Genomic DNA, 12,406 nt, shown 5'->3' on the forward strand with positions numbered 1-12,406 from the left:
GTGACCTAGATTTGTATAGCGGGTGTAGTCGTGACCTAGATTTATATAGCGGGTGTCGTCGTGACCTAGACGTGTATGGCGGGTGTCGTCGTGACCTAGATTTGTATAGCGGGTGTCGCCGTGACCTAGATTTGTATAGCGCGTGTCGTCGATGAAGCAGAAGACACTTATCATTCTTCAACTCCTGGTCTTTTTGTTTTTAACATCGGTATTGTTTCTCAATCCGAAAGATGTATTTTGCGTATTATTCCACGACAATGATGTAAAATTTCATGCCGTAAATTTGTCCCTCGAACAGCTTACACAATATCTTTGTGAAGACCATGATTACATTTGACGTCGTTACCTGTTTCGTATTTTTTTTTATTTTTCTCTCTCCCCTATTGTTTGCCCCTCCTATTGTCTTTCTCTCTCCCCTATTCTTTGCCCCTCCTATTGTTTATCCGTGAAAGGGATATATCACAATAGGTATTCTGCATGTGAATCGCTCAATGATTTATAGATTTACATAAAAATTTTAGAGATTGATTAAAGTTCAATCATCCGACATCTCGGCACAATGTTTGCATTTCATTTTCCAGACACCAAAACAACGACGTGAGACGATATTTAGCAATGGTAGGCTATTCTGACGTAAGCCAATATTCGACTATGGTGGACAGTTATGATGGCAAATTTGGAAGTGGCATGTATGCAGCTAACGGCTACTCTTTGTGCCTCAGTCAGGCAACAATCCTTGATCGTCGGTAAATGAAATAAATAAAAAGCTTCATATACCAAACAGTAGAATTTCTGAGACTGCAAATAGGACAGTTTCTTCGGAAAAAATATTTGGAGATGAATATTTAAAAAGCACTTTGTATTGTTTCATTTTCACAAAGATTTTATTGATAAAACATAATGGGTGTAGGGCAGCAGGCTGATATCTGTATGATGCCTCTCCCTAAGTAGGACTAATAGAATAGAAATTTAAAGTTGAAAACAGATAAGTTTCCTCTATCAGAACATTAACTCAAAAAAACAAAAGTAGCTACAGACTAATTAGCATAATTAACATCCATATCCAAACCTTGTATGCGAACATTTTTCGATCGATTCAATGAATTATATTTTATCGTATTCATCAATCTTTTAGGTGCTATTAAGAAAGGGTATGGATACCAATTCAATGATTATTCTTATATATGCGTGTTTACCTCATGATATTCTTCTTGAGAAATTATCAGTTGATGGTGTTTCGGAACTTTCGGTCAAATTAATAGGACACTATCTCTCCTACCTGACATAACGAACTAAGATTCAAGGCTCCCACAGTAGCTGGAGTAATATCACAAAAGTGTATCCCAAGGCTCAATTCTTGGACAACTTCTGTTCAACATATTCATAAATGACATCTTCGCAATTCAACACTGTCAACTTTTTGCCGACGCCCCCCCCCCTCATGTCCCCACTTAAATCCGCCAGGGCTGCTTGTCTAAAATGATACAGCTCGAGGCCAACTTGCCGTGGTGTGCCCGTCTCGTCGTTAACTTCATGTTTATGTAAGCTGACATATCTTTTGTCCGGCGTCGTCCGTCGTGCGTCGAACACACAATATACATTTTCAACTTCATCTCAGTTACAAACAGGCCCAGAGACCGGATATTAGGTCTGTAGCATGCTGGGATGAAGGGATATAATGATTGTTCAAATTGATTACCTTGACCTTCATTCAAGGTCGCATGGGTCAAATATGCTTGAATATTTAAACAACTTCTTCTTGATAACCAAAAGGCCCAGAGACCCAATTTTAGGTTAGCATGTTGGTGTGAGGGGCTATCAAGTTTGTTCAAATGGATGACCTTTGCCTTAATTCAATGTCACAGGGGTCAAATATGCTAAAATCTTTAAAAACAAATTCCTGGGAAGTAGCTCCGGACCACTCGTAATTTGGCACCCCCTCCCCGGAACTGAAAATCCTGTATCTGACCTTGAGCAGTTTATGTTTATGATGGCATTACCAAACCATGATCAAATTACGATATTAATTCACTTACGTTTGTATCAGGAACAGAAGACGAAGGACAAGGTAGGCTCAAGCTGTCGTCTAATGTATTCCAGGCTGCTGTTGGGAGGTCAATGTATGAGCAATGCCTCCCAAACAACTCCGTGGACATAGCATTCTCATCTATAGCAGCGCATAACTTGTCCACAAGGTTAAAAAACGAAGAAATATAGTTTGCATTAATTGCATGTATAAACAGAGGCACACAAAACAAATAATCTGACAGATGATTAAACCTCTTATTATATCACAATGCCATGGTATATCACGCGGGTAATATCCTGCAATGTCACGGTATACAGCACGGGGAATATCCTGTAATGTCATGGCATACCGCGCGGGTACTATCCTGTAATGTCACGGTATATCGCGCGGGTACTTTCCTGTATTGTCACGGATAACCGAGGCGGGTACTATCCTGTAATGTTACGGTATACCGCGCGGGTACTATCCTGTAATGTCAAGTTATACCGCGCGGGTACTATCCTGTAATGATACGGTATACCGCGCACGAACTATCCTGTAATGTCAAGGTTTACCGCGCGGGTACTATCCTGTAATGTCGCGGTATACCGCGCGGGTACTATCCTGTAATGTCACGGTATACCGCGAGGATAATATCCTGTAATGTCACGGTATACCGCGCGGGTGCTATCCTGTAATGTCATGGTATACCGCGCGGGTACTATCCTGTAATGTCATGGTATACCGTGCGGGTGCTATCCTTTAATGACACTGTTTACCGCGCGGAAACTATCCTGGCTAGCATCGCGGTGGTTACACCGGGTAAAATATTGAAGCATTATGAGCAATAATACGTAATGGGCTGAGTTCTTTTCCTCTCATATACACAAATTGTTCCCAATCCTGAGCAGACTGTTCTTTTACTACCGCCTTTTCCTTCTCAGTACCGTCACAGGATGAGACTCCACCCTCTATCCGACAAGGTCTGAGGCATACAAATTACGTATTATTGCTCATAATGCTTCAATATTTTACCCGGTGTAAATTTTAGCAGGTGATTGCAAAATCCTGCATTCTAGTGTATTTCACTATAGATTCATGCAATTTTAGGGGGCGTGCCCCCCTCCCCCCCCCCATGTCCCCCCTTAAATCCGCCAGGGCTGCTTGTCTAAAATGATATAGCTCGAGGCCAACTTGCCGTGGTGTGACCGTCTCGTCGTTAACTTCATGTTTATGTAAGCTGACATATCTTTTGTCCGGCGTCGTCCGTCGTGCGTCGAACACACAATTTACATTTTCAACTTCATCTCAGTTACAAACAGGCCCAGAGACCGGATATTAGGTCTGTAGCATGCTGGGATGAAGGGATATAATGATTGTTCAAATTAATTACCTTGACCTTCATTCAAGGTCGCATGGGTCAAATATGCTTGAATATTTAAACAACTTCTTCTTGATAACCAAAAGGCCCAGAGACCCAATTTTAGGTTTGTAGCATGTTGGTATGAGGGGCTATCAAGTTTGTTCAAATGGATGACCTTTACCTTAATTCAAGGTCACAGGGGTCAAATATGCTGAAATGTTTAAACAACTTTTTCTTGATAACCAAGAGGACCAGGACCTGATATTTGATTTGTAGAATTCTTGGGTAAAGGGCTATAAAGATTGTTCAAATGATAGACCTTGACCTTCATTCAATGTCACAGGGGTCAAATATGCTAAAATCTTTAAACAACTTCTTGATAACCAAGAGGCCAAGAAAGCAGATATTTGGTTTGTAGCATTCATGGGTAAAGGGCTATAATGATTGTTAAAATTAATTACCATAGCCTTCATTCAAGGTCCACAGGGTTCAAATATGCTAAAATATATAAAAACTCAGATGACCGTTAAAATCTTGTTAAAATAATAATATAATTCACATAAGCATAATCATAAATATAAGTACTTTACAATCTTATTTAATTCGCCCGCCGGCATCAAAATAATAATCGAGCGTGTTACATAAATTGGTGGTTATATTTCTACACATCATCATAACGATTAACCCTTGGTTACCTTGAATAACCCGATACAGCAAGGTAAAATCATTGTTGGTCTGGTCCTCATGATATATCATGACAGGCTTGGCCACCCCAGACAGTTCTTGTGTTGTGGCTGAGGAAGATTAATATCAATTATTACTCCATCCGTAATGTACCTGGTATTACAGGACGGACAGAGAACAATGGATTATTGTCACACTGCAGTAACTTGATAGTAGAACGGCAAAGAACAATAGGTTATTGTCACACTGAAGTAACTAGATATTAGGACGGCAAAGAACAATGGATTATTGTCACACTGAAGTAACTGGATAGTAGGACGGCAAAGAACAATGGATTATTGTCAAACTGAAGTAACTGGATTGTAGGACGGACAGAGAACAATTGATTATTAACACACTAAAGAAACTCGATAGTAGGACGGCAAAGAACAATGGATTATTGTCACACTGAAGTAACTGGATAGTAGGACGAACAGAGAACAATGCATTATTGTCACACTGAAGTAACTGGGTAGTAGGACGGACCGAGAACAATGGATTATTGTCACACTGAAGTAACTGGATAGTAGGACGGCAAAGAACAATGGGTTATTGTCACACTGAAGTAACTGGATAGTAGGACGGCAAAGAACAATGGGTTATTGTCACACTAGAGTAACTGGATAATAGGACGGCAAAGAACAATGGGTTATTGTCACACTGAAGTAACTGGATAGTAGGACGGACAGAGAACAATGGATTATTGTCACACTGAAGTAACTGGATAGTAGGACGGCAAAGAACAATGGGTTATTGTCACACTGAAGTAGTAACTGGATAGTAGGACGGACAGAGAACAATGGATTATTGTTACCCTGAAGTAACGTGGTAGTAGGACGACAAAGAACAGTGAATTATTGTCACACTGAAGTAACGTGATAGTAGGACGGCAAAGAACAATGGGTTATTGTCACACTGAAGTAACTGGATAGTAGGACGGCAAAGAACAATGGGTGATTGTCACACTGAAGTAACTGGATAGTAGTGTTTATAGCAAACGGGAGAGCAACATTACAATAGTATCATTTTTAGTATCCTTTGTAAATACAAATACATACCGATTACTTTGTTGAGTAGCTGTAGGGACGTACGCCCGTCTGCTGTTCCGAAATCCGCTACCGTAATGGGTACATCCGCACTCTGCCGTTTGCATATCAGCTCTATAATATGGAATATATTTAGATATCTATCATGGTTAATCATGGGATTTGTTGTTGATATGTTTTTTGTTAATCTGTTTGTAAATGTCAACAAAACATGCGAAAAATGCATATTTCAGGGGACATAATTAGCTTATTTGTATCGCACATATTACACAAAATGGCCGCATGGATTTGCTCACGAGAGTATAAAAACAAATCGGGATCATTGGTTTGACCACATTTGACATTTTTGATATGTATAAACAGTGTTTGTATTCTCTGACCAGTACACCATTTAACATCATACTAGTCATCACTCTGACCAGTGGTCACAATATATAACATCATGATAGTCACCACTCTGACCAGTGGACACAACACATATAACGTCATACTAGTCATCACACTGACCAGTGGTCACAATATATAATATCATGATAGTCACCACACTGACCAGTGGACACAACATATAACGTCAAACTAGTCATCGCTCTGATCAGTGGTCACAATATATAACATCATGATAGTCACCACTCTGACCAGTGGTCACAACGTATAACATCATACTAGTCACCACTCTGGGTATCTCAGTCTCTGGTTACTTTGTGCGAGTCAAGAAGTCTAACAAAAAACACCATGTGCTAATTATTAAGGGACACGTTCTTCCCATGTTTTACATATTGTTTTCCTTAACTGCACTCTCGCCAGTTACGTAAGAATCTCACCAGAATGATTCAAGGATTTAATTAATATATTAAACAGATCCATGAAGGTATCGTAGGCCCCAAATTAAGATAAATCAGTCATTAAAACATCTAGGTCGACAACAAAACAAATAGCACAATTTCCGAAGAGCTTTCGACCGACATGCACGTCATACATAAAAACAGTGGTTTAATAATACACCGGAATACAGAAAGTGGTACATTATACACCGTAATACAGACAGTGGTACATAATACACCGTGATACAGACAGTGGTACATAATGCACTGTAATACAGACAGTGGTACATAATACATCGTAATACAGACAGTGATACATAATACACCGGAATACAGAAAGTGGTACATTATACACCGTAATACAGACAGTGGTACATAATACACCGTAATACAGACAGTGGTACATAATGCACTGTAATACAGACAGTGGTACATAATACATCGTAATACAGACAGTGATACATAATACACCGTAATACAGACAGTGGTACATAATACACCGTAATACAGACAGTGGTACATAGTACACCGTAATATAGACAGTGGTACATAATACACCGTAATACAGTGGTACATGATACACCGTAATACAGACAGTGGTACATACTACACCGTAATACAGACAGTGGTACATAATACACCGTAATACAGACAGTGGTACATAATGCACTGTAATACAGACAGTGGTACATAATACATCGTAATACAGACAGTGATACATAATACACCGTAATACAGACAGTGGTACATAATACACCGTAATACAGACAGTGGTACATAATACACCGTAATACAGAGAGTGATACATAATACACCGTAATACAGACAGTGGTACATAATACACCGTAATACAGACAGTGGTACATAATACACCGTGATACAAACATTGGTACATAATACACCGTAATATAGACAGTGGTACATAGTACACCGTAATATAGACAGTGGTACATAATACACCGTAATACAGTGGTACATGATACACCGTAATACAGACAGTGGTACATAATACACCGTAATACAGACAGTGGTACATAATACACCGTAATACAGACATTGGTACATAATGCACTGTAATACAGACAGTGGTACATAATACATCGTAATACAGACAGTGATACATAATACACCGTAATACAGACAGTGGTACATAATACACCGTAATACAGATAGTGGTACATAATACACCGTAATACAGAGAGTGATACATAATACACCGTAATACAGACAGTGGTACATAATACACCGTAATACAGACAGTGGTACATAATACACAGTGATACAAACATTGGTACATAATACACCGTAATATAGACAGTGGTACATAGTACACCGTAATATAGACAGTGGTACATAATACATCGTAATACAGACAGTGGTACATAATACACCGTAATACAGTGGTACATGATACACCGTAATACAGACAGTGGTACATAATACACCGTAATACAGACAGTGGTACATAATACATCGTAATACAGACAGTGGTACATAATACACCGTAATACAGTGGTAATTAATACATCGTAATACAGACAGTGGTACATAATACACCGTGATACAGACAGTGGTACATAATACACCGTAATACAAACAGTAGTACATAATACACCGTAATACAGACAGTGGTACATAATACACCGTGATACAAACAGTGGTACATAATACACCGTAATACAGACAGTGGTACATAATACACCGTAATACAGACAGTGGCACATAATACACCGTGATACAGACAGTGGTACATAATACACTGTAATACAGACAGTGGTACAAATACACCGTAATACAAACAGTGGTACATAATACACTGTAATACAAACAGTGGTACATTTGTTTTCCCTAGAGCTTTGTTAAATTTATGTTTAACTGGTGTATTAGGTGTTTATTTTCTTGTGCCAGTACAGATGTTAAGTTTGTTGATAAGTATGACAGGGTGTTGCCGTCGGCATACAGTTTACAGTGTTGAATTGCGAAGATGTCATTTATGAATATGTTGAACAGAAGTTGTCCAAGAATTGAGCCTTGGGATACACTTTTGTGATATTACTCCAGCTACTGTGGGAGCCTTGAATCTTAGTTCGTTATGTCAGGTAGGAGAGATAATGTCATTGAATTGGTATCCATATCCTTTCTTAATAGCACCTAAAAGATTGTCGAATACGATAAAATATAATTCATTGAATTGATCGAAAAATGTTCCCTACAAGTTTTGGATATGGATGTTTATTATGCTAATTAGTCTGTAGATACTTTTGTTTTGTGCGTTGGATAAAGACATATTCAATGAATTAAAATACTAACAAAAAGTAGCAATTACCATTATGTAAAAATGAGGGTTAACACATCATCTTTAATTCCAGTTGTTTATTATGGTACTAGCAAACGTTAACAAAGTTAACGACTCTACAACATAAAACAATAACACCTATCATTACCTTATTTCATACAGTCATAAATTACTGCACTCTTTCTATTACATATATATGAACGTGTACTATAATTATATGAATACACATACATTGATATAAATATAGCTATATAATAATCCACAAAGTTTATATTATGGATGTACAATCACTACAGCGGTATGCTATCATATTGGAAATATTTACTTATACATATAATACCTACCCTAACAATGGGTCAAGGGTCAAATAACTATCATCTGGAATACACAGGACAATGATGAATCTAAATACTGGAAATAAAATAAACCGCTAATAAGACAATGTTACACTTGGACCCGTAGGACAGCAAAACTATTATCTTGTAAAAAGATTAACGGAACGTATTCATGAACTTAATTAACATCTAGCTGTTACCGAATATAAGGACTATACTCTTTTACTTATATAAAAGATTATTACATGCTATTTAATATTGTAAAATACATAAATGGTAACTGCAATGATTTACAATAATTCTTAGTCTTAACTGTACATAGTTTATCATTTTAACATACCTAAAATCTGTCTTGACGGCGACTTCATATTTGATTCGTCCGTAGACAATGGCTACCTTTTTAATTCCCGCCAAGTACAAACAAAAGTGACCACAAAAGACAACACATGGACACATATAATGATGACGTCACATAGGTATTAGTGGACATCACATACATGTATATACGTATACGGGCAATAATGAATGTCTCACTGTAACCGACGCGACGGCCAATTCCGCGCAACGCGGTATAACAATGCGTTATAAAATGACAATGAAAATGACCCTATTACTATTAAATAGAACAAAATGATTTTCGAGATTCTGTTTCTGATTAATTCTTCATATTTTATAACGGATCTCAATACACATATGTAATTCCTTTTGCCTCTGATAGAGGAAACTTATCTTTTTCCAACTTTAATTTTCTATTCGTCCATGCGAGTTGTACGGAATGACAATATAAAGTGTGGTATCAGTGTTCGTGTTGCAGAGAAATGAAGATGTACCATCCTTGTTCAACATTATTGATTATATGCGTATCCACAGTTCATTAGTCATACTTAGGGAGAGACATTATACAGATATCAGCCTGCTGCCCTACACCCATTATGTTTTATCAATAAAATCTTTGTGAAAATGAAACAATACAAAGTGCTTTTCAAATATTCATCTCCAAACATTCCTAATTGCAGTCTCAGATATTCTACTGTTTGGTATATGAAACTTTTTATTAATTTGATTTACCGACGCAATCAAGGATTGTTGCCTGACTCAGGTACAAAGAGTAGCCGTGGGCTGCATACATGCCGCTTCCAAATTTTTCATCATAAGTGTCCACCATAGTCGAATATTGCCTCACGTCAGAACTTCCTCCCATTGCTAAATATCGTCTCACGTCGTTGTTTTGGTGTCTGGAAAATAAAATGCAAATATTGTGCCGAGATGTCGGATGATTGAACTTTAAGCAAGTTGACAAGCTGCCATGTTTTGTATGAAGTTTGAGTTTTGAGTGGTTCAATTTTTAATTCACTTGATTAAAAGTCCAACCACTCAAAGACACTGTTATTGTCGTGTATCATTTAAATGGCGGCTGTGAGTTTTATAACACATTTTTGACATATAGGGAGGCATTTAAACTTCAAAACGCTCTTATTAGACAAAATAAAGAACTATGATCTTTTCAAGTAGCCTGTCTTTAGGAAAAACCGTTCAACAGTAGAGTTTGAGGTAAATTATACAAAATTCTTAAAATAGCCCCAAACTTCACGATTTGACTATTTGTCTCGAAAACATTCCTCTAATAGTGCCCATGTGCGTTCATAGTATCTAATATGGGCATTTTTAGTAATGGAAATGCCTCCCTCTATGCCATAACTGTGCAATATAATTCACAGCCGCCATTCGCATTTCAAGGTCAAAAGAGAATTCACGTTTATGTTTTGATAAAGTAAAATCTTGTCAAACAAACGATCGCACTACCTGCTATAGACACCTGGGACCATAACGACATGGTCATTTTGTGCTATAGGACAGATCCACATGAGCTTTATTTGTTCTAATGAAACATGCTTTTTATGTCTGTTTTGCCGAAATTAACAGGTAGCTTAACAAACTTAATGTTAAAATCAATACCTATGGATAGCCATGATACATATTAACATTTAGTCAAGTTACTTCTGTTTGATTGCAACAGAATAGTCATTTTTAATCTGATTAAATATCGCTTGATTTACTCTTTACATGAACCTCAAAATGACCTCATATATTTCATTCATACAGATAAAAAAACAACAGAGACCAAACATGACAATGTCTACCATAAGACTCATAGATAAACATTTTAAACACATAAACGCTCTTAAGAAATCACAGCATTGGAGCGTGAAACAGTAGAATGTTAAGAGTACGCTGCATATAATGAGATTTCACTCATTTAACTGTATACAACTTAGCCACCATACCATCTCATTCAACTGTACACCGTCTAACCACCCTACATCTCATTTAACTGTACACCACCTAACCACCCTACATCTCATTTAACTGTACACCACCTAACCATCCTACATCTCATTTAACTGTACAACACCTTACCACCTACATCTCATTTAACTGTACACCATCTAACCAACCTACATCTCATTAAACTGTACACCACCTAACCACCCTACATCTCATTTAACTGTACACCACCTAACCATCCTACATCTCATTTAACTGTACACCACCTAACCACCGTACATCTCATTTAACTGTACACCACCTAACCATCCTACATCTCATTGAACTGTACACCATCTAACCACCCTACATCTCATTAATCTGTACACCACCTAACCACCCTACATCTCATTTAACTGTACACCACCTAACCATCGTATATCTCATTGAACTGTACACCACCTAACCACCCTACATCTCATTTAACTGTACACCACCTAACCATCATACACCTCGTTTAACTGTACACCACCTAACCATCATGCACCTCGTTTAACTGTACACCACCTAACCATCCTACATCTCATTTAACAGTACACCACCTAACCATCCTACATCTCATTTTACTGTACAACACCTAACCATCCTACATATCATTTAACTGTACACAACCTAACCACCCTACATCTCATTGAACTGTACACCACCTAACCACCCTACATCTCATTTAACTGTACACCACCTAACCACCCTACATCTCATTTAACTGTACACCACCTAACCATCCTACATCTCATTTAACTGTACACCACCTAACCATCCTACATCTAATTTAACTGTACACCACCTAACCATCCTACATTTCATTTAACTGTACACCACCTGACCATCCTATATCTCATTTAACTGTACACCACCTAACCATCCTACATCTCATTTAACTGTACACCACCTAACTATCATACATCTCATTTAACTGTACACCACATGACCATCCTACATCTCATTTAACTGTACAACACCTTACCACCTACATCTCATTTAACTGTACACCACCTAACCACCCTACATCTCATTTAACTGTAAACCACCTAACCACCCTACATCTCATTTAACTGTACACCATCTAACCATCCTACATCTCATTAAACTGTACACCACCTAACCACCCTACATCTCATTAAACGGTATATTCATGACTTAAGACTGGTTATTGCACTCTGAAACAATTAAGTAACAAGATTTGAAGTTTGGCTGTATTTAACTGTAGTAAGGCATGTAACAATTAAAATATAGGTTGACCACGAGAATGTGGACCTATCGTTCAAAAGTAAAATAATACATAGGATACCTTCTTGAAATATATATCAGATAGTTTCAATATTTGATAAACATATCATTTTACACAATATCATATTGAAAGCTCATGAAAGGCTATACAATATCTAAGACGTTCATGAGAAGATAGCTCCTAAGTGAAATTTCAATGTGTGCTGCCTACCCATAACATTCACCTGTTTGACGTGTCAACACTCAAATGTGTCTTAAG

This window comes from Pecten maximus, chromosome 1 (assembly GCF_902652985.1).
Source record: "Pecten maximus chromosome 1, xPecMax1.1, whole genome shotgun sequence".
Taxonomy (NCBI): Eukaryota; Metazoa; Mollusca; class Bivalvia; order Pectinida; family Pectinidae; genus Pecten; species Pecten maximus.